Source organism: Stenella coeruleoalba (assembly GCF_951394435.1).
Source record: "Stenella coeruleoalba genome assembly, chromosome: 2".
NCBI classification, from domain to species: Eukaryota; Metazoa; Chordata; class Mammalia; order Artiodactyla; family Delphinidae; genus Stenella; species Stenella coeruleoalba.
Window position 1 is genome coordinate 21986862 of NC_137147.1, and position 24609 is coordinate 22011470.

At 36.4% G+C, this 24609-nt stretch overlaps 1 protein-coding gene across 7 annotated transcripts in view; it reads left to right on the plus strand.

The window, feature by feature from the left end:
• The window catches only part of CEP128 (centrosomal protein 128), a 417494-nt gene that overhangs the window by 248251 nt on the left and 144634 nt on the right, over nt 1–24609 (plus strand). Inside the window, exon 21 of one of the 7 annotated variants that reach the window (XM_079912860.1) lies at nt 6210–6274. The exons of the other annotated variants lie outside the window; for them this stretch is intronic. The gene's annotated coding sequence lies outside the window, so the exon portion shown is untranslated. Of the gene's footprint in view, nt 1–6209; nt 6275–24609 lie in introns of those variants that run through there. 7 annotated transcript variants of the gene reach the window in all.

Sequence of the window (24609 nt, forward strand, 5' to 3'; positions counted from 1 at the left end):
ATAAAGACAGGAATTAAATTGCCACTGATAGCTTTCACTTAACTTACTTTTACCAACTTCAGTGGAATAATTATGCAGAAAAGTGTTATCTTTTGATTTTGCTTAGTTTTCATGTGATATAATATTCTTCCCAATGCTATAGTATTTTCTGAATTAGAAAATAACATTATTGAATTAGAAAGCATAAGCTGTTCTTGTGAAATGAAACTGATTTCGAGGTCAAAGAAATTTTAGAAAAAAATGGGAAAATAAACCATATTACAGATGGGCATTTGATGGGCACAAATACATATCTATAAATGACAGTGGAAAACAAGAGGCAAAGGAAAGTATTAAAAACATTGGAGCTTGGTTCAAAATTATGGCTCTGCACATCCCCAACCCCCTATGCTTTGTAGCTAAATACCTTAAAAAACTTAGCTATATTGGATTTGTTTGTTTGATTGCTGGTTATCTTTGTAGGTCCTTTTTATAGAAACTAATTTCGAGAAGTATTTTAATATACTGACTCTAGTATTAGCAATTCTATGACATTATATGTTTTAAAAAGATTTTTCTGTTCATGTTTAGTATACTTTTGTTGCTTAATAAGTATCTCAAAATTTAATACTGTCAAGTTAATTTCACAGAACAAGAGACGACTACTATGCTTCTTGTGAAGATATTTTAAACAATAGTTTTTCCTAGTGTAAATTTCTTTTTTATAATAAATTGTATAGATTTGTTAGTTTTACAGCCAGTAACTAGCTTATATATATATTCTATTGATATTGCCAGAAAAATAGGCCTAGAAATCTGTAATTTATAATTGGCAGGCCACTGGGCCTCAAGGTCAGTTTATATGTCATCTCTTTGGTGTAAATCTCTGTTTTTGCTTTTACTAAATTGGAATTGTGAAAGTTGCTTTTAAACATCAAGAACCTGTCAGTTTTGATATGTGAGGATAATTTTTTTTTTTTTTTTATTTTGCGGTACGCGGGCCTCTCACTGCTGTGGCCTCTCCCGTTGTGGAGCACAGGCTCCGGACGCGCAGGCTCAGTGGCCATGGCTCACGGGCCTAGCCGCTTCGCGGCATGTGGGATCTTCCCGGACCGGGGCACGAACCCATGTCCCCTGCATTGGCAGGCGGACTCTCAACCACTGCACCACCAGGGAAGCCCAGGATAATTTTGAAGATGTAAAATTCTCCCTAACCTGTCCCCTCTGCACTTTCCCCAAAACACAAGAAGGAGAAAACTGATTACTATATATAGACAATACAATAAGGATATCAGTGATTTGTGAACAGTAAACCATAAAGCAACATCCCCTATAATCAATCAGCCCTTCTCCGTGGTTCATTAAAGTAAAGCATCCAATTTGCCCAGCTTGCAAAAAGAGTGGTGAATTTCAATTCTAACTGTTCACATGTCTAAACTCTTTTTGGTTTGTTATCAGTCAATTCCCTGTTTAGTTCTCTTTATTCCCCATAACTTGTCTTTGTTACAGAAAGGGGATTTTATCTTATTTATAAGGTGTAGAAAAGGACTATGCTTCCTGTTTTCACTGTAGAGGCAGTGATTGTCTTGTGTTGTGGCTTAGCATGACACAAGGTTTGAGAATGACTGAACTGATCTTAGTTTTAGTTTGGATACTCTTCTCCGGAAGTCTGCCTTATGATATTTTTATTAATGATGAACCATATGTAACTAACTGATGGAGAAGTCTGTCAAAGAATGTGGCATTTGTGACTGTCTGATACCCGCAGTACTTTACCTGTAATCCAAGGCTGTTTAATCACGGAGCAGTGGTTTGTAGTTCTCATGTGTTATTTTAATTCAAAAATAATCAGCTTATAAATCTGTTTACCTTTATCTCCCTAGTGGAAATATTTAGCATTCTAACTTTCAGTGTGTTATATTTAATAACTTACCATCTGATAACATGCTGGGTGTCATTGTCTATGACAAACTCCTCTTCTCCTTCTGGATCTCTGTTTGATCTGATTATCTACAACATCCTAAGGAGCCAGCAAGTGCTTATAGTCGTTCCTCTGACAACCTCTTGGTTTAAGTAAGGATTCTTTGATTTAGTAAAATTTAAAAGTAAGAAGGTAAAAGCAACTGAATGTGATATGGCTCAAGATAACTTATGCCTCGAGATAATCATTGAATCAAATTTATATGAAAAGGCAAGTATAGAATCTTTCTCACATAAAAACCTTTGTAAATAAAAAACCTTTGTAAATAATACTTTTAAGATTTATATTATTTTTTTAAATAGTGATGGATCTTTATCAAAATGAACTGAAAGTTGGAGGTGAGTTAGGTACCAGCAGCTGATAAATGAAGTGTGACGGCTTTAGGTTTTAAAAATATTGATCTGTTATAATATCGCTGAATATCTGGAATTTTAGTTCTGTCTCACATTTGCAGGTTAGAAACGCTGAAACATTTAGTCCTGTGCCCTTTTATTAACCTCTCAGTGAAATTAGATAATCATGTTGCGATAGCTGTGTTCTTCCAAATTTTCTAACTCTTTTTTAGCATACTTTTTGTTAGTAGAAATCCAAGTACCAGGAAGCAGTCAAACCAGTAAGAACCTTGGGAGAGAGAGTAAACCAGAGTTATGTTTCTATATTTAAAAGCAGCATCAAGATGATTTCTTTTTCCTCAAAAAACTAAGCCTCCAACAATACAATACGAGTATTGTAGCACAGAATGCCAGAATACAGTTTCCAATTTTTCTGGAGTGAGATCTATAAACATAATAGCATTGGCCACATTAATTAGGTATACATTTATTTTCAGTTGATTATTTCCAAATTCTTGTCTTTAAAAATTTCCTGATCTCCTCAGACTTCTAACAGATGTCTAGAAAGTGTATGTTCATCTAGTCTTAAGCTTCCAATTGCCACTTTGAAGATAATGTTGTTTTCCCTTAAATCTGTTTGCAACTCAGGGTACTTAGAAATATTAGTAATTTGTTGTGATAATTTCTTTTCATTATATTTAAGATACAATGAGCAGCCAGATTTTTTTTTCTGGATTTGTTTTTTGTTTTTTTTTTTTGTATTGGAGCTAGTAAAGCTTTAATTTTTTAGATTTTTATTATAGTAAAGTTGGAACAAAATCAGTAATTGAATTCAACTGATCATCTCAGTCTTCACAAAATACATCCTAAATAAGCACCAGCCTTTAAATAATCAACAAATGTTATTCCACCAAAGATATTGGTCAAGCCAGGGTTGCAGTTCTTTAGCGAAGGAGACGGTGGTTTTTTTTGTAAATTTACTTATTTATTTATTATTTATGTTTGGCTGCGTTGGGTCTTCATTGCTGCACGTAGGCTTTCTCTAGTTGCGGCGAGCGGGGGCTACTCTTCGTTGCGGTGCACGAGCTTCTCATTGCATTGGCTTCTCTAGTTGCAGAGCACAGCCTCTAGGTGCTCGGGCTTCAGTAGTTGTGGCATGTGGGCTCAGTAGTTGTGGCTCGCGAGCTCTAGAGCGCAGGCTCAGTAATTGTGGCGCACGGGCTTAGTTGCTCCGCGGCATGTGAGATCTCCCCAGACCAGGGCTCGAACCCATGTCCCCTGCACTGGCAGGTGGATTCGTAACCACTGTGCCACCAGGGAAGTCCCAGAGAGGTTTAAAATAAAGTTATAGTCACATCCTGTATTTTCTTCATATATAAATTATACTTGAACCTCTCAGAACATTTTTCTCGTACTTTACTCAAGTACTATAAATTTTGCTAATAATTTAAAATGTGTTTGCAGTAAATCAAATGTCTTGCCCTTTCAGGACATTTTTAAAGGTCTGCCAAAATAAAATGACAATGTATTAGAGAACTCACAAGTGTTACAGTGACAGAAAAGCTTAACACACACTGTCTCAATTAATAAGGAACTTCCTTTGCCCATGTGTATTAGTTTGCAAGGGCTACCATAACAAAGTACCGCAGACTGGGTGACTTAAACAATAGCAATTTATTTTATCACAGTTCTGGAGGCAAGAAATCCAAGATTAAGGTGCCAACAGGGTTGGTTGGTTACATTCTGAGATGTTTCCCATACTTGTGGAGGCCATATGCTCCCTCTTCTCTCTCCTTCTGTCTTCATGCTTTTCCCTCTCTGTGTATACTAATCCCTTCTTTTCCCTCTCTGTGTATACTAATCTCTTCTTTTACAGACACCAGTCATATTGGATTAGGACCCACCCTAGTGACCTCTTTTTACCTTAACCACCTCTTTTATTTATTTATTTTGGTCAAGCCACGTGGCTTGTGGGATTTTAGTTCCTCAACTAGGGGTCAGCCTGGGCCCTTGGCAGTACTAACCCCTTGACCACCAGGGAATTACCTACCTTAACCACCTCTTTAAAGGACCTATCTCCAACTTCACTTACGTTCTGAGGTACTGGGGGTTACCTTCATCATAATGAATTTGGGGGGGAACACAGTTCAGCTCATACCAGAAGGTATGAGACTTTCACAGATACTTAGGCCTCCTATCTTTCAATGTTGTTAAATTTTTCTGCTTTATTTTTTTTCTTTAATCAGACTTGACAAATAATTTTTCATTTTTTAGTCTTAAAAAAAGAAAAACAGCTTTGGGTTTTACTGATTTACTCTACTGTGACGTTTAAAGAAGTTAGTTGATGCCTCTATAACTAATTACTACGCCTTCCCAAATCCACTGTTCTTTCTGAGAAGAGAGAACCTAGAGGTAACCACTATTTGAACTTGGTGTTTATCATTCCTAAACATATTATGTCCTTTTATTACTACATATTGTCTATCAACAAAATATATATACTATTGATTATAGATTTTTAAGCTTTATACAGATGACTTTTCCACATAATAATCAAATTTTTAATTTTTACTCTGTTGACCATATACTGTAGGGGTTTTTTTAAATTAATTTATTTATTTTTGGCTGCATTGGGTCTCTTGCTGTGTGCGGGCTTTCTCTAGTTGCGGCAAGCGGGGGCTACTCTTCGTTGCGGTGTGCAGGCTTCTCATTGTGGTAGCTTCTCTTGTTGCGGAGCACAGGCTCTAGGTGTGCAGGCTTCAGTAGTTGTGGCAGGCGGGCTCAGTAGTTATGGCTCGCGGGCTCTAGAGCACAGCCTCAGTAGTTGTGGTGCACGGGCTTAGTTGCTCCGCGGCATGTGGGATCTTCCCGGACCAGGGCTCGATCCCATGTCCCCTGCACTGGCGGGTAGATTCTTAACCACTGTGCCACCAGGGAAGTCCTATACTGTAGTTTTACTTCATTTTAACTGCAGTTATACCATCATTCATTTTTAGAGTTATTTCAGTAACCTTTGATTACTCACTTACTGCCTTCAATGATTATGCATTTATTGAGGCTTTCTATTTCTTTTTTAAGCCAATTATCATAAAGTTGGTTATAGTACTCTCTTAATAGTTTAAGAAACTCAACTACATTTCTAACTGGCATGTACCTTTTTTCTAACGATTTTTTTTATTTTTCTTTTTTACCATTATCAATTTCTGATCAGTTGATTAGCATTTTTCCCTTTCTGAGAGAAATTTTGGTATTCTTGTCCCTCTAATCTTTTTTCATTATCTGTATCATTAATTTCTGCCCTTATATTTATTATTTCACTCCTTTTACTCTCTCAATATTTATTCTGTTTTTTCTTTTTCTAGTTTCTTAAGGAGAATATTTAAACTAACTTATTTCCAGTATTTTAAATTAATGCATTAAAGTAATACATTTATTTATGTTTAGTTGTATTCCCTGAGTTTTGATATGTGGTGCTTTCATTGCTGTTCATTTATAAATATTTTATAATTTCCATTATGAATTACATAGGAGTACAACTTGATTTTTCAATCCCTCAAATTTTTGTTTTTGTTTCACTACATTTCCAATGCCAATTTTAAATTTAATTGCAGTATTATCAGATAACTGGTGTTTTTAATATTTGCCCCTTGAAATTTATTGAAACTTCCTTTATATCCCAATGCCTGTCATACTTTTGTATTTCATGTATATTTAAAATATATATATGCGTATATCATTTCTGTTTGTAGTGTAAGAATTTTGTATATATCTAATGATTTAGCTTATTAGTTTTGTTGTTAGACTCTTTTCTGGTTTTTTCTTAATTCATTTATGATAGAGTATGTTAAAATCTCAAATAAAATCTTGGATAGGCATGCGGAAGCTTTTAACAGTCACAATTTTCCTGTTTTCCGCAGTGGCTGCACCAATTTGCATTCCCACCAACAATGCACAAGTGTTCCGTTTTCCGCACATCCTTGCCAACACTGTTGTTTCTAGTCTTTTTGATAATAGCCAGTCTAACAGGTATGAGTTGTTATCTCATTGTGGTTTTGATCTGCACTTCCATGATGATTACTGATGTTTAGCATCTTTTCATGTACCTATTGCCTCTCTGTATGTCTTTTTTTTTAAAAAAATTTTATCTTATATTGGGGTATAGTTGATTAACAGTGTTGTATTAGTTACAGGTGTACAGCAAAGTGATTCAGTTATATATATACATAGATCTATTCTTATTCAATTTCTTTTCCCATTTATGTTATTACAGAATATTGAGCTGAGTTCCCTGTGCTATACAGTAGGTCCTTGTTGGTTATCTATTTTAAATATAACAGTGTGTACAGATGAATGGATAAAGAAGAAGTGGTACATATATACAATGGAATATTACTCAGCCATTAAAAAGAATGAAATAATGCCATTTGCAGCAACATGGATGGACCTGGAGATTATCATACTAAGTGAAGTAAGACAGACAGAGAAAGACAAATATCATGTGATATTGCTTATATGCAGAATCTGAAAAAAATGATACAAATGAACTTATTTACAAAACAGAAACAGACTCATTGACTTAGAGAATGAGCTTATGGTTACGAGGGGGAAGAGTGAGGGAAGGGATAGATTGGGAGTTTGGGATTGACATGTACACGCTGTTTGTCTTCTTTGGAAAAATGTCTGTTTAGATTTTCTGCCCATTTTTAAATTAGATTGTTTTTCTGATAGTTATATGAGTTCTTTATATATTTTGGATATTAGCCTCATATGAGATATATAATTTGCAAGTATTTTCTCCCATTCAGTAGGTTGCCTTTGCATTTTGTTGATGATTTCCTTTACTGTGCAGAAGCTTTTTAGTTTGATATCATTCCACTTGTTTATTGTTGCTTTTGCTTTTAGTGTCATATTCAAAGAAATCATCGCTAAGACCTATGTCAAGGAGCTTTCTGTCTGTGTTTTCTTGTAGGAGTTTTATGGCTTCACGTATTATATTTACGTCTTAATACATTTTGAGTTACTTTCTGTGTATTATGTAAGATAATGGACAAGTGTTTTTTGGTTGTTTGTTTTGTTTTGTTTTGCATGTGGCGGTCCAGTTTTCCCCAAACCATTTATTGAAGAGACTATCCTTCCCCCATTGTATATTCTTGACTCCTTTGTCATAAATTATTTGGCCATATGTGTGGTTTTATTTATGGGGTCTCTATTCTGTTCCATTGATCTTTGTGTCTATTTTTATGCCAATGCCTGCTGTTTTAATTACTGTAGTTTTGTAATACAGTTTGAAATTAGGGAGCATAATTTCATAAACAAGATGAAAAGACAACCCTCAGAATGGGAGAAAATATTTGCAAATGAAGCAACTGACAAAGGATTAATCTCCAAAATTCACAAGCAGCCCATGCAGCTCAATATCAAAAAAACAAACAACCCAATCCAAAAATGGGCAGAAGACCTAAATAGACATTTCCCCAAAGAAGATATACAGATAGCCAACAAACACATGAAAGGATGCTCAACATCACTAATCATTAGAGAAATGCAAATCAAAACTACAATGAGGTATCACCTCACACCAGTCAGAATGGCCATCATCAAAAAATCTACAAACAGGGGCTTCCCTCGTGGCACAGTGGTTGAGAGTCCGCCTGCCGATGCAGGGGACGCAGGTTCATGCCCCAGTCTGGGAGGATCCCACGTGCCGCGGAGCGGCTGGGCCCGTGAGCCATGGCCGCTGAGCCTGCGCGTCCGGAGCCTGTGCTCCACAATGGGAGAGGCCGCAACAGTGAGAGGCCCGCGTACTGCAAAAAAAAAAAAAAAAAACAAACAAAAAAAAAATCTACAAACAATAAATGCTGGAGAGGCTGTGGAGGAAAGGGAACCCTCTTGCACTGTTGGTGGGAATGTAAATTGATACAGCCACTGCGGAGAACAGTATGGAGGTTCCTTAAAAAACTAAAAATAGAATTGCCATATGACCCAGCAATCCCACTACTGGGCATATACCCAGAGAAAACCAAAACTCAAAAAGACACATGCACCCCAATGTTCATTACAAGACTGTTTACAATAGCCAGGTCATGGAAGCAACCTAAATGCCTATCGACAGATGAATGGATAAAGAAGATGTGGTACATATATACAATGGAATATTACTCAGCCATAAAAAGAAATGAAATTGGATATTTGTAGAGACGTGGGTGCATCTATAAACTGTCATACAGAGTGAAGTAATTCAGAAAGAGAAAAACAAATATCATATATTAACGCATATATGTGGAACCTAGAAAAATGGTACAGATGAACTGGTTTGCAGGGCAGAAATTGAGACACAGATGTAGAGAACAAACATATGGACACCAAGGGGGGAAAGCAGCGGGCTGTGTGTGTGTGATGAATTGGGAGATTGGGATTGACATGTATACGCTCGTGTATAAAATTGATGACTAATAAGAACCTGCTGTATAAAAAAATAAATAAAATAAAATTCAAAACTTAAAAAGAAGCACACCATTTTATGGTGAACTTAGTGGGAGAAGAAGCTGATATATGATCTTGAGACATGAAAGTAAAAGCTTACTAATTATAATAACTAATAAGAACCTGCTGAATAAAAAAATAAACTGAAAAAAAAATGCTTCCAGCTTTTTTGTTTTTCTTTCTTGAGATCGATAGTGATTTATAAAAAGGATTACTTAGGGGTTTATCCTGGGGACACATATCACTCCCCTCTGCTGCTCATTATAAACAGACTTGATTGAATTAGTTCAATGGCATTGTAAAGTTATCTACCCTGGTGGCCATCCTCTCCTGATTTTTTAAATAATTGTTTTACTCTAAAGTTGGGAAAGCCATGGAATTGCTCATACCTCAAAGGTGATTTTCTTCTGTCCTCTTTTAGATAATATTTGGTCTTATTTATTTTTTCTTTACTTCATTTCGTAACTGTCATTTTATGATCTGGGATCTGGAGTAGAGAATGGTCCATTTTCTCGGCCATCTTGATTCAATTCTCCCAGCTTTTTTTTTCTTTAAGAAAAGTATCTTTTTCTATCTATCTAATGTAAGGCATCTGTATCTGTTAAGTGTTTCGTTTTGTTTTTTTCCTTTGAGGAGGAGGAGAGTTTAGAGAACAGAGTAATCATTTAAACAGTGATTCTGGTCATTTGGAAGATCAGAATTGCTTATATCCTATCATGTTTTCTTCATGCTTATCCTGTGAATTATCTCCATTTTCTTTTTTTTTTTTAACATCTCTATTGGAGTATAATTTCTTTACAATGGTATGTTAGTTTCTGCTTTATAACAAAGTAAATCAGCTATACATATACATATATCCCCATATCTCTTCCGTCTTGCATCTCCTTCCCTCCCACCCTCCCTATCCCACTCCTCTAGGTGGTCACAAAGCACCAAGCTGATTTCCCTGTGCTATGCGGCTGCTTCCCACTAGCTATCGGTTTTACATTTGGTAGTGTATGTAAGTCCATGCCACTCTCTCACTTTGTCTCAGCTTATCCTTCCCCCTCCCTGTGTTCTCAAGTCCATTCTCTAGTAGGTCTACATCTTTATTCCCATCCTGCCCCTTGGTTCTTTATAACCATTTTTTTTGTTTGTTTTTAGATTCCATATATATGTGTTAGCATACGGTATTCATTTTCCTCTTTCTGACTTACTTCACTCTGTATGACAGACTCTAGGTCCATCCACCTCACTACAAATAACTCAATTTTGTTTCTTTTTTTGGCCGAGTAATATTCCATTGTATATATGTGCCACATCTTCTTTATCCATTCATCTATGGATGGACACTTAGGTTGCTTCCATGTCCTGGCTATTGTAAATAGAGCTACAGTGAACATTGTGGTACATGACTCTTTTTGAATTATGGTTTGTTTTCTCAGGGTATATGTCCACTAGTGAGATTGCTGGGTCATATGGCAATTCTATTTTTAGTTTTTTAAGGAACCTCCATACTGTTCTCCATAGTGGCTGTATCAATTTACATTCCCACCAACAGTGCAAGAGGGTTCCCTTTTCTCCACAGCCTCTCCAGCATTTATTGTTCGTAGATTTTTTTTTTTTTTTTGTGGTACACAGGCCTCTCACTATTGTGGCCTCTCTCATTGCAGAGCACAGGCTCCAGACACGCAGGCTCAGTGGCCGTGGCTCACGGGCCCAGCCACTCCACGACATGTGGGATCTTCCTGGACCGGGGCACGAACCCGCGTCCCCTGCATCGGCAGGCGGACTCTCAACCACTGTGCCACCAGGGAAGCCCTGTTTGTAGATTTTTTGATGATGGCCATTCTGACTGGTGTGAGGTGATACCTAATTGTAGTTTTGATTTGCATTTCTCTAACGATTAGTGATGTTGAGCATCCTTTTGTGTGTTTGTTGTCAATCTGTATATCTTCTTTGGGGAAATGTCTATTTAGGTCTTCTGCCCATTTTTGGATTAGGTTGTTTGTTTTTTGGATATTGAGCTGCATGAGCTGCTTGTAAATTTTGGAGATTAATCCTTTGTCAGTTGCTTCATTTGCAAATATTTTCTCCCATTCTGAGAGTTGTCTTTTCGTCTTGTTTATGGTTTATTTTGCTGTGCAAAAGCTTCTAAGTTTCATTAGGGCCCATTTCTTTATTTTTGTTTTTATTTTCATTACTCCAGGAGATGGGTACAAAAAGATCTTGCTGTGGTTTATGTCAGAGTGTTATTTCTATGTTTTCCTCTAAGAGTTGTAAAGTGTCTGGTCTTACGTTTAGGTCTTTAATCCATATTGAGTTTATTTTTGTGTATGGTGTTAGGGAGTGTTCTAATTTCATTCTTTTACATGTAGCTGTCCACTTTTCCCAGCACCGCTTAATGAAGAGGCTGTCTTTTCTCCATTGTATATTCTTGCCTCCTTTATCAAAGATAAGGTGACCATATGTGCGTGGGTTTATCTCTGGGCTTTCTATCCTGTTCCATTGATCTATATTTCTGTTTTTGTGCCAGTACCATACTGTCTTGATGACTGTAGCTTTGTAGTATAGTCTGAAGTCAGGGAGCCTGATTCCTCCAGCTTTGTTTTTCTTTCTCAAGATTGCTTTGGCTATTCAGGGTCTTTTGTGTTTCCATACAAATTGTGAAATTTTTTGTCCTAGTTCTGTGAAAAATGCCATTGGTAGTTTGATAGAGATTGCATTGAATCTGTAGATTGCTTTGGGTTGTATAGTCATTTTCACAGTGTTGATTCTTCCAATCCAAGAACATGGTATATCTCTCCATCTGTTTGTATCATCTTTAATTTCTTTCATCAGTGTCTTATAGTTTTCTGCATACAGGTCTTTTGTCTGCTTAGGTAGGTTTATTCCTTGTTATTTTATTCTTTTTGTTGCAGTCCTAAATGGGAGTGTTTCCTCATTTTCTCTTTTAAGATTTTTCATCATTAGTGTATAGGAATTCAAGAGATTTCTGTGCATTAATTTTGTATCCTTCTATTTTACCAAATTTATTGATTAGCTCTAGTAGTTTTCTGGTAGCATCTTTAGGATTCTCTTTGTATAGTATCATGTTATCTGCAAACAGTGACAGCATTACTTCTTCTTTTCTGATTTTTGATAATCCATTTTGATTCTTACAATGACTGAGGTCACAGTTAATAATAATTTGTTAAAGATAGGTGGTTTTTAAAAGAATTTTTCATCAGTAATTAATTAGAAAATGTAGTAAAATAACCATCTCTAGAGACTGCAATATTATTTATGTTTTAGGTATAAATTTAATTTTAGACTTTAAAATCTAATGTTTGAAAGTGTGCTTAATATTTTATATTCTAAACAGAAATAATTACCACTGTAAAACATGTAAGTCAGCCACCTTTCATGAGATAAACTATTTAGACTACCTTTCCTAAATAGTTTAGTACCCACAAATGATGTATATTTCCATTAATTAATTATTGAATGTTTCAACAAATGTTATTCTCTGTTGCTGGGGTCGTGTGAAATGTTGTTACTGCTGTTTCTCATGTGTTCAGCTCAGATCAAGTTAATCATATCTAAAACTCTTGTAGTATTACCAAGTCTGGAAAAAGCATTTGTCTAAACAGCCGGAAAGCTTCTCTCTCTGTTGATGGAAGTTTGATAGAAGCTGAGTGATGTTGTTTCAACCCAGTGTATTCTGTATAATTAAGCAATTGATGTCCTTTAGTCCATTAAGCAATTTCAGCCACCCTCCCCAACACTACTTTGAATTCATATTTTATTGGTTATTCTGATCACTTTTTAAATCTCATTAGTTGGAGTTGAGAGGCAGCATTAGTGAAAATTTTGAATTATAAAAGAAAAAACATTCTGGAAAAATGTACTTATATTGCTTAATACATATAGTTATTTGAAGTAAAACTGCCCAGGAAATACCTTCTTTAATGAAAAGAAGAATTATAATTTCACAGTATCTTTTTAAAGGATAATGTTGGCCTGTATTTACAGTCTGTTTACATGTATGTACTTAACAAGCACATCTGAAATTCTTGCAAACAGTTTGGTCTTTCAATTGTATAAATATTCCCCTTGAAAACAATTTGCACTTTTTTTCTTGTTATTCTTAAGAGAGAGACTTCAGTTTAGCCCCTATCATAAGCAGAAACATATCTCCAATTAAAATAGATTCATAACCTTGGACCATTAGGCAGAAAGAACAATTTCCGACTTCCTCTGTGGTTGTCCAGGGCCTCTTGCACCTCTGAAGTATATTGATGGTGGTGGTAGGGGTGATCCTAGCAATAACAAACATTAGCACAACAAACCAGTATGCTCTAGTTTTAACCAGATGGAAGGAAATAAAGACATAGCACTATTGGCAGTGGAGCAGAGGAGGAGGAAAGACTGGATGCTATTGCTTTGTCTGGTGGGGGAACAGTTTTTATTTAATACCCTTTTTATAATACTTACTAGTTCTATTTCTTTAACTCCATATTTCTGTTTCATTGGGTGACCAAGTCTGAGTTCAGGCAAATGAAGTTTCACTCAGCAATTAAGCCTCCATCGAACCTTGGTGGTTAGCACTATCCTGGTTTTCATAGGAGTCCTGGTCATTTTCACGTCAAAATATTTTAGAGATGTGAATCTCCCTCCATAACTTCATATTTCAAATGAATACCATCATTCTAAGATCTATTGTGCAAAATTCATAACTTGGTACACAATTTCTCCACTACCCAATACTGAATTTGTCATCAGCTTGACCCAGGTAATTCATTTTTACCTGAGTCCATTTTTTTCTTCAGTTTCTGAAGAAACTGAATAATGATGGCACTAAGTTTTCCATATTCCCAAAATGGAACCAGTATTATAAAAAGAGTATTAAATAATAAGTGCTCCCCTACCAGACAAACCAACAGCATCAGTCTTTCCTCTTCTGCTCCATGTTCAACGGTGCTTTTGAAAAAATATTTTCACAAGAGGTGTCCAAGAGGTGATGAGACAGGTCGTGGCAAGATAAAGAATGATCATCGACAATAACAACCATGTTGTATCAGCCAGGTGCCGTGTGGCAGTGTGACACTATCCTGAGAGACATCCCTGGGCTCAAATTTCCTAGTGGGCTGCGCAAAGAAATGAACCCCCTCAAATTAAGACCCTAACACAAAGGGATTCCGAGACTACTGGGAAAGCAAGTGGCTTAGAAAAGTCCTGCTACTCTTATCAGTATAGGGTTGGGGGGTGCATTTATATGAATCTTGATGCATGTACTTTCTGTAGAAAGAGATGAGGAAGTCAGTGGATAAGAAAATGGATTTTATTTTTTCCAACCAAAGAAGTACTAAAGATTTTGGGTAGAACTTTTTTCAGGTAAAATGGTTAATTTAGATAAAACAGCTCCATATGTTTCAGGGTATACGTTTAAGGAAAATGTGCTAGAGACACAGAATAGCCAAATGGCTAAAAAGTCAGGCTCTCCTTTACTACTTCTCATGTGACTTTGGCAGTGTTATATAACACTTCTGACCCTTGGTTTCCTCTCATGCATAAATCGTGAGTAAAAATAATACTATATACCTCATAAGATTGTTGTGAAGATTAAGTGTATTTAGCATAATACCTAAAAATAACAAACATTTAGTAAATGTTGTTGTTGAAGCATTCTAGTCAACATGACAGTGATCTGTTAATGCTTTTAAATTGCTATTTAGCATGTGTCTGTACCTAAGTCTGATGTAGGCTAAATTTATGTTTGTTATGGACTCTTCTAGATTTATCTCCGCAATCACAAAATCTGATAGAAGAAGTAATTTTATGTTCTGTATAATTGGCAAGGATGTCTAATGTAGAAAACGGTACATAACTTACTCAAGACTAACAGTTATTATGAGTGTCAGTTACCGCATTTGTATCTCTGAACTAATTGGTACGATACAATAAGCAAATGATGTTTTAACATATGAGTTGACATGTTAATTCAGGTGATATGTACACATTGAAGATTTTTAATTTTACAATGATAAAATATAGACAAAGTATTTGAAAAGCTGTGAGCCCCATCCTGTTATTTAAACCTCTTTCTTCATATCTCAAAGCCATATTCTATTCTGTCTTTGAGGTATTTAGAGTATATGGGTAAAGAAGAGGGGAAAATAAAGTACTGAGACATTGAAGATGTTACAGTTTTGATAATTCATGGTATCTTTAGTGTACATAGAAGACCTACCCGTCCATTTGTAAGTATTTGTCATGTACCTCATGTGATCTCTGATAAACATAGCCTTTAGCATATACTGTATGGCTCTGGGAACATTGCAGTCAAAAGGGCCTGGATTCCGGGAAAGTTTAGCTTTGTACTTCAGTAAAAGGCCTCTCAAACCACCTACCTGATAAGGGACATGGGTAGTCAAAATCCATCATCATAATTAAAGAGTTATAAGTACTCCTGATTTGTCAAGTAATTGCACATCTGACTTGGAAAATGGGTGTCATTATTATTTAGAATAGTTTTACATGAATTTTTAAAAAACAGATGCTGCTAATGAAATACATACCTGATTCACTAATTTCCATTGTAACAGACTGGTATTGACCTGTTCTATTAGTTAAAATATAAATATTATCATCATGTTTCAGTGGTATTACCATAATTATTTAGATCAGCAAGTGTTTTTCATTATATTTAGTAGAACTTCAAATGTTTAAAGTGGCAGAACTCTCAACTGAGTAAACTGGGGAATTATAGACATCACTCAGGCTTGTTACATGAAGGAAAGCCATAAATGATGGCAGTACGGCTGGGATTTTCTACTTGCATACCAGTGCATGCATATCCTCCTTCATTTAACAAATATTTATGGTGCACTTGGTATGTGTCGAGCCCCATGCCCTCAGGAAGCATACAGTCCAGGGGAAAAGACAGGCCCTTAAGCAGGTAATAATAATTAATTGCAAAGTAATGTTAAGATAAATTATTTTGATGAAGAGAGGGGCATTTTGGAACCTATATTTTTTTCTTGACTCCTTTCCTGTGGTGGGACAAAATTATTACCAAATCTTGCCACTTTTCTCTCTAGAGCATCTTTTCCAATGAAACTGTGACCTATTTGTACTTTATGACTTTTGTCTTAATTAGCAAAGCTTATTTTCATTTAAAAGATCTGCCATTTCCTTGAAGGGAACAAAGGTCTTCAATAGCTTTGTCCTGTGAAGTCATTTTAACACTTGTCACAGTACTCTGTCTTTCTAAAAATGGCTCTAAATTCATTTCCTCAAGTATTCACAGGCCATATTTACACTTTATGTTCAGGTGGGTCAGTTAACACGGAAACAAGCTTTGTTGTACAGTCTGGTTGCTCCCTGACCTCTGTCAGCAGTCTCATTATGTAGCATTAAGCATTACTTTGGGAACTGGATGTTCATCTATGGTGGCAGAAAATCTTTATCGTTAATTTCATTTTGCCCATGGTGTTCCAATATAAAAATAGCTCTTGATATACTGCATGAGCCGGGTTTTGTCAGTTGCTTGATCAACCATACCTATTCTACTCACAAGGGTACCACATCTGTTATACCTGTTCTCAGCTTTTAGGGAGGAATCTTCATCATTCTTATTTTAAGATGTTATAGACATTCTATATCTATAGAGATGTTTAAACAATTGCATTACTAGTTGCTCTGAGCCTGCAAATCTCTACATGATTATCCTACTTTCGAAGTATTGTCGTTGGAATATAGCAATAGATAATTTAAAAATAAGTAAATATGCCAGCTGCTGGGTCCCAGTGACACACTGTGACACACTCCTCTCTTAAAAGGAGGAAGCTGGCAGCTCTTCTAGAAATCAGATCATGTCACTGGGCCAAGAATTGGCTTTGATAAATTCTTTATTCATTGGGGACTGTGGATGAACAGCTGCCTTTTGAATGTAGCCAAAGGAAATTTGCTGACAAGCATAAATATGAATAGGGCAATAAAGCTTTCAAACAACAACAGAAGAATGTTACGCAAAACCTAAGAAGACTCAAAACCAATTTCCTCTATCTCTTTCTATATCCCTTACCATAATTCTTCTATAGTTGCCATGCCCATAAGCAACGTCAGATCAAAAATGAAAAATTACCTATTTAAACTTGTACTAGGTGAATTAAAAACCAATTAACTTTTAATTTTTTTCTCCATGTTCTTGGAAGATCTAAGTTATCAATGTGAAGCACCCTACTTTGGTAATAGCTTTTAAAAACTTCAAGTATACACAGTAACAGGAGACAGAATGTTCAGTGGCACTTTCAGCGGAAACGTGTTTATTCAAGAGTTCTTGCCTCCAAAAAGGATTTTTAAAGGTACATTTTATTGTCTTGCTTAACATCAGTACATGTCACCTGTTGGTGTTTTTTTTTTTTTTTTTTTTTTGGTTACAAAAGATTTCTTGTTCTTGTTCAAAGCTGACCTCTGACTGTCTTAGTAAAAAGCGTTTCTTTCAAACTTCCCTTTTCCCCTCCCTTTCTTCCATCAAGCTTTTTACATGTTTGTTCTCTAGTATTAATGGGAATTACATGTATAAATTACACATGAAGTGCAACTACTTCTTTGTGTCATCTCTCTGAAAGAATCTTAATCCCCATTTAATGGCCACCAAATATAAGACCAAAATAGACTTCTGCCTTTTGAGAAAAATGAGATGCCACCATTAAAAAAAAAAAAAAACGTTCAATTTATTCTTAGAAAATGAATGGATTTCCCACTAGTCAAACCTGGCTGGGTGGCTTAGTGCTATTTACACCACATTAGGGTTAGGCCGGGACAGCTCAAAACAGGAAAGGTCTGTATGAGTGAATTCAGGTGGATTCAGGGCCAGTAAAAAATGGGAACATGGATATTAGGGGATGACCAGAGGAGGGGAGTTTAGTAACATGCTGTAAATATTAATTCTGGTCTCTTTCTTCATGACCAAAAGTTAAATTTGGATTTGGTGTTCTTTTGATTTTGTTTTAAGTATGCTTCTTCACAATTTTCTCATTAGATTTAAGTGGAATAGAACTTAATTTAATTTTCTCCAGAGGCATCTTAGAACTTGTCACATTTAGTGTCTGACTAATTCCATGATTAAGAAGGCTAAGAACTTTCTAGCTGGAAAAAAGAAAAAGGAGTCCCATCTTTCCAGTCCTAGTTGTTTTCACGCAGTGCTCTAGGATGCCACCCTTGGCTGCATGCCCGTGCTTTCAACAAGGTTGAGTAAATGCAACCTGTAACTCAAACTATAGGAAGAAGATGGTTGAAAGCAGGGGAGCTGTTGTCCTGACTGTGTTTTCTTTTATAAACTTGGATTTTTCAAGAAATACTTGAGAATCCTTCACATTTATATTGACCTCAGCACCCCCCCCCCACCCTGGACTCCCTTATTCATTAAATCTCAATGGAGAACTTTATTATAGAAAACTAACTTTGGATTTTGCCAAAGATGTAACATTTCTCCTTAGGTTTTTGAAGGCTCTGGTTTTCATCTGAGTGTGACTAAATTCATGGTATTTGGAGAGGAGAAACAGCAATGTTCAGCACAGAAGAAGGATGAGTAAAACAGATTAGGTCAGTGAAGGCTTGCCTGAGTAGGTCTTATCAGTAGTATACTTTCAGTTGCAGCGAAAGGAAGATAGACTCAATCTGGCTTAAAAGGAAAAGGATTTCCATTGACTCATGTCACCCAAAAGGCCAGCAAAGGTCTGTTGTCAGGAATCTGCTTTTGTCTCTTTTCCATTTTCTTTTGTGTTTCTCAGGCACATTTCTGCCAAGTGGTGGCAATGATAACCACCAGTATCCCCCATCTGTCTTTCTACCAGCTGTACAGTCCCAATGGTAAGGCGCCTCTCTCCTAAAAGTCATAACAGAAGTTCCCTGGAGACTCCTCCTTAACTCAGTCAGCTGTAGTTCTGGGAGCCAGTCACGGTGGCCAAGAGGATGTTGTTTTATGAATGGCCAGGTCTGGGTCATGTACTTACCCCTGAGCCCCTTGGCAAGATGCCAGGCAGACAAAGAGGAGGAGCAGGAAGGAACAGAGTAGAATTAAGAAGGACATATTATAGCGAACGGCATGTGGTGAGTGACTCGACTAGAAGTAGATACAGTAGCCACATTATGACCAGTCTTTCATGTTAGCTAAGGATTTTGCACATCATTGTAAATCTCTAATTGAAGGGTGTACAGGGATATGACATTACTAGATTTATATTTTAGTAAGATCACTCTGGCAATATGAAGAGAATAGGTAGGTAGGTAGATAGGTGGATAGATAGATAGATAAGGGTAGGGTTATACATATAGGGGTAGTGATATGGAAGTTATGATATTTTATTCCTCAGTTCCAAAATATAATCTTATGTACCTCCAAACCCCCTACCTTTATTTGGCAATCAGGCCTAGATATGAAATATGAAATAATAAGAGCATAAACAGAGGTAGAAACAATACAAATAGGTTAAGGGATCGGATGCGAGTGTATATGAACAAAGAATCAACAGGAATTACTAACTCATTTAAGAGGGAGAAAGAGGAAAGCAACATTTATTTAGACCGTGACTATGAAAACTGTGGTGACATTTAGAGGAAAAAATAATTTTGGTGTCAGGTAGATGATTACTTATAGAAATTGCGTCCTCAAGACAATTAGAACATAAGCTGAAATGGCAAAACTGTGGTTTAGAAGAGCAGTTGCAGTTTATAGAGGGTGATTTAGATCATGCGTATGGAGATTCAGTTCACAGAATGGATGAAAGAAAAACAAAGACTTACAAAGAGAAAAAAAGGTCGAGAATAAGACCTTGAAAAATACCAACATGTAGCAGTGGGGAGAAATAGGAAGAAGAGACCAAAAAGACATGAAAATATTGATCTGAGAAGTAGGTAAACCTCGAGTAAAAAAATGTAAAGAAAATGTTTTAAGAAAGAAAGGGTCATATAAAATACCTCACTAAAGTTAAAGATGAAGATTGAGGAAAAGGAAAGGACATTACATTTAGCAATTAGGTCACCACTGATATTTGAGAGATCATTTCAAGCCAAAGTACATGAGTTAAATAGGTGTTAAGAAAGTGGAAACGTCACGTACTGTCTATTCTTTCAGGAAGTTTTCTGGTGAGAAGAAGTCTCTAAAGCTCTGTCATTGGACTTCTTTCAAGGGACCTAATCTACTCCCATAATTTCAACCATGACAATTTTCACATCCTTCAGTCTAGCCCAGAGTCTCTCCAAATCCAACCTATTACCTATCACCAAATTAATTTTCTTAGAATTCTTTTAGATCACATCACCTCTTTCTCAGGTATCCTCAGTGGCTTCCCATGAATAAATGTACAAAGCCAGGTGGTAAAGCCTGGATTCAAGTCATCTAACCAGAGCAAATCTAACTTTGAAATGTTAATTTCTCACCAGTCCCCTGGGTGAACATTATGGTCTTCTACATGCTCCCAGTATTCCAGCCAAATTAAAATTCATGCCGTTTCCTGATTATGTCCTGTGCTCTCCAGTCCAACTAGTTGAGAATATATCCAGTGCTCTCTTTTTAGAAACTTTCATCCATTTATTTTTTCATTCTTTCAAAACTCATTCAGAGATAAGTAAGACACAGTTGCTGACAAGGTGAGACATTGTATTAGTATTTTTGTTCTTCCTTCCCTACTAGATCTTGCTTTGTGGTCTGGCTTTACAATAAGTTCTGATATGGCATCTTCCATGTTATCTGTTTAACAAGGAAGGATATAGTATCCTCCCCAGAAATATCAATTTATTTCTCTTTCCTTTATTCACAAAAAAGGTGTTCCCTGTACTTCCTTACCTTTATTCATGTGTTTGTACTCATGTTTATGGCAATATACGTATATATGAATAAGTATATAAGTATAACGGAACATATTGCTACTCCCTGACCCCTTCATTAGATTCAGTTTCTAAAATAATTCTTACTATTCCATTATCCCACTCCAGACGTGATTTTTGAGTCTAACTTCTCTTATAAGACTTACTTCAAAATAAGCTATGTCTTGCAGAAAGCTTTCCCTAATTTCCCTCCCAAGTCTTTTCTTCTTTCTCTAAACTCCCACTGTAATTTATCTGCATCTTTTTGGATACCAATCATGTTCTATTAATATAATTTTATATATGTGGTTCCTCTTTTCCTAAAATAGAACTTTGTTGGGGGTAAAACCATTTCTTTTTCTCTGAATAAGAGACGAGACTGAGTATCTGTTGAATAAGTAAGTCTCATTGATAAAACTTAGGACATAGTTTTATCTCCATCTGTTCACCTCTGAAGTTCACAGTGACCATCACCAGTGCTCTCCATAATGATATGTAGATGTCCATGACTATTTATATAGTCCTTTACCTTTCCATGGGTTACTTTCTCCTATAAACTATTTCACTCACGCTGAACAGTGATTCACATAGTATCTTATTTGAAACTTTTTTTCCACTTACCCACGTTTCAGGTCAAAATCCTCTTTGGCATTCTGATAAAAATCCCACCAAATTTTTCTTCCTAGTAATGATGAGATAAATTTCTTTCCCTGCCAGAAGCCCATTTTGGCTTCATGTCCTTAGTTTAGAAAACTAACTTCATTTTGTCCTATATCAGCTATATAGCTATTTTTTCACTTCCCATATCCCCCTCTCTATTTAAATGTCCTGACCTTCAACTAAAAGAAGAAATGAAAACTCTATCTGCCAAGGCCTTCAGCTTCCTATCTTGGGCTTTGGAGTCACTATACATATATTCCATTTTTTTTCTCACTATTTTATTCATGGCCAAGTGAATCAGAAATAATAAATACCAGCCAGTGGATTTGATAAGCCTTGTCAGGTCACATATCTCACATTTGCTACAGGGAAACAGTATACTTTCTAATTTGTCATGTCAGGCCTATATAGAAGAAAATCACCAATCACAAATACCCAACTCTTCTTCCTGAGGTCAAGTGCTGAATTCCTCAAACCTTCTATTGCCTATGAATGTCCCTTATTGCTCTGTAAAACAATGTCTTTTCCAATTTTTTTGACCATGACCTTCCATAAGAAATGACCTGCTATTGCCTAAGAATGTCTCTTATTGCTCTATAAAATAATGTCTTTTCCAATTTTTTTGACCATGACCTTCCATAAGAAATGCACTTTTTGTCACTACCTGGTACACGTGTGTAGTGGACACACACAGATACATTGTACATGTGTTTATGACTGAAACAAAAGTTCTGTGAAGCAATACTTTCCTTATGCCAGGATGTAATTTTTTTTTTTTTAATACTCTTCCATGCTTCTGTGTCATTACAAAGAAACTTACCGAACACAGTAAATTGATATAATGATCCACTTAGGGGTCACATCTCACAATTTAAAAAATGTCAGATGAGATTTGGAAGATTGCTTTTAAATTGAAAGAACTAGATTCTTCCTCCATTCCAGTGGTTCCCAAAAGTTAATATGCATAAATATTTGGAGGGACTTTGTAAAAATATAGATTTTTGAGCCCCATTCCTCAAAGATTCTGATTTTGGAATTGCAAGATGAGGCCCTAAAATCAGCTGTTTAACCCACGTACACCCCATCCAAGCGGCCTGGAGACCAGATCTCAGGAAGCTTTGCATCATTTTTTCCTGAGGTTGCAGAGGCTCAGAGGTCCTGCTTCTTCCCCTTCATCTTTTTGTTTCATTCATCTGCCCTCCATTCTTTCCACCAGGCTCGCACTTTCTCCACTGCAGCAGCATCTTTATTTCTTTTGAGTTTTATTTTTTAGGTACTTAATTCTTTCATGCTCTCTAAATGTCACATCCTTTGTCATAAACCAGAAACTAGAGACATGCTCTTCAGGCTTTTTTTCTTTCTTTTTACCTCCACCAGCAGATTAGTATCAAGTAGGACAAGTAAGATTATGGGTGGCCTCGGAAGACAGATGTAGCACCTGCCCCGTCTTTGTGTACTACCTGTTAGTTGCAGGGGTGGGGGTGGGGCGGAGGGGAAATTGGAGAGTGCAGTTTGAACCACCGTCCTTCGTATTTGCCTTTGGAGCCCATCCACCTCCCTCACCCACCCCATTTCTGTCTCCCTACCTCTGTACATTTTCAGGAAACAAATGCAGGATCTTACCTGCTTGCCAGGCCCCTTCTTCCACAAGTTCATGTGAACGTTATGGTTAAGTTTTCCTGCTTCTCATTTGTTGCTGCTAATGTGCTTCATGTCAGTATTTCACACTTTCTTAAATCGTCTAGATTCGTCTAGGCTCCATTGGTCCAAACACACTTTCAAACCCTTTCGTAGAAATTCTTAGCCGTGTTGGAAACCCACTTGATACTATCTGTACTTTACTGTGAGCCAGCTTATATTTTACTGTATCATTGTTTCCTGCTTGCTGAAATTAGATCTTAACCTTTCTCCTTGCAAAACTCCTAAGGTCCCAGAGGCAAGTAGTATGTTGTTCGTTTTCCTTTGATCCATTAATGTTTAATACAATTTCATATTTAAACTGATATTTAATACCTGAGTGAAAGAATGAGTAAACAGATGAACGTCTACAACTCTGTTTTTTTTTTAAAGTTTACAGATGCATAGATACTCTTTTATAGACGTCCTTTATTAATTGGTATCTTCCTTAGCATTCTTTTATTTTTATGTACCCATCTTATGATCTCTTTTAGGAAAAGTTTGAAATAGATGTTAGTTTAATAATGTAAGTAAAGAATAGCAAGGAAAGATTAGTAATATTAGTTTAGTTTGGTGCATATATTGTTGTTGATAACTGAAATTCATAGTTCAGGCTTTAATTCATAATTGCGTATTAGCTGCCGCTTCTAATGAAGACTATTCCAACACCCCACCAAAACATCTATCAAGCTATTTACCAAGACAGAAACTATCAGTAATACTAAAAACCAAGACTAACAGATAACCTAATACTGAAATCTAGAATTAAACTCCATAGACACATGGCAGGTAAAACTGAATTGAGGAAAATTGAATCAGGCTTTACTTCCTTAATTAAAGACCCTCTGAAGAGAGGTGGGGAGACACTTCTTCTTAACCGCCACCTTTTCTCATGACTCAGAGACCCAGTTTCTGCAGTAACCATGAACCAGCTAACTCTCACTCTCACTGATTTTTTAGGTAGCCGTATTTCTGTGTCCATTGAGAAGCAGTAACTTCGAGAAATTCATCAGGACATACGGGGTGGACGGGTACAGGCATATTTTGACCTATATTCTCTATAGTAAAGCTGGAAATATACTGGAGCTAATTAAATTTGGCAAATAGGGAAATATAATTTTCCACATACCCTGCTAGTTTAGAGGGTCTGAGAACCAAGCAGTGAGATTAAGAGCAATAACCACCTTGGCAAAACTACATGATGTTAATGAATGCCTGCAAAATATTGTGAATTAGATCCAAAGCAGTGAATATAAACTGCTTTTTTAACAGAAAGGTGCTCAACCTCAGCACCATAGATATTTTGGACTGTATAATTCTTTGTTTGGGGAGCCTGTGCTATGCATTACAGGCTGCTTAGCCACATTCCTGACCTTTAGCTGCCAGTAGCACCCACTCTCCCCAGTCTCAACAATCAAAAAAAGTGTTTCAGACATTGCCCAATGTCCCTTGGGAGCAAAATTGCCCCCAGTGGAGGACCACTGCAACAGTAGGTCTCGAAGGGGGCGTGATTGAGTCTTGACGGCTGTTGCCCTATTTAAGGATTAGTAAAGGAGAAGAAATCCATATAGAATCTATTTTGAAAATACTGTAGTTCAAGGGAAAGAAAATATTACCCAAAAACTCAGAGAAAAAGCACAACTTTGAGAATGATGTAGTTCAATC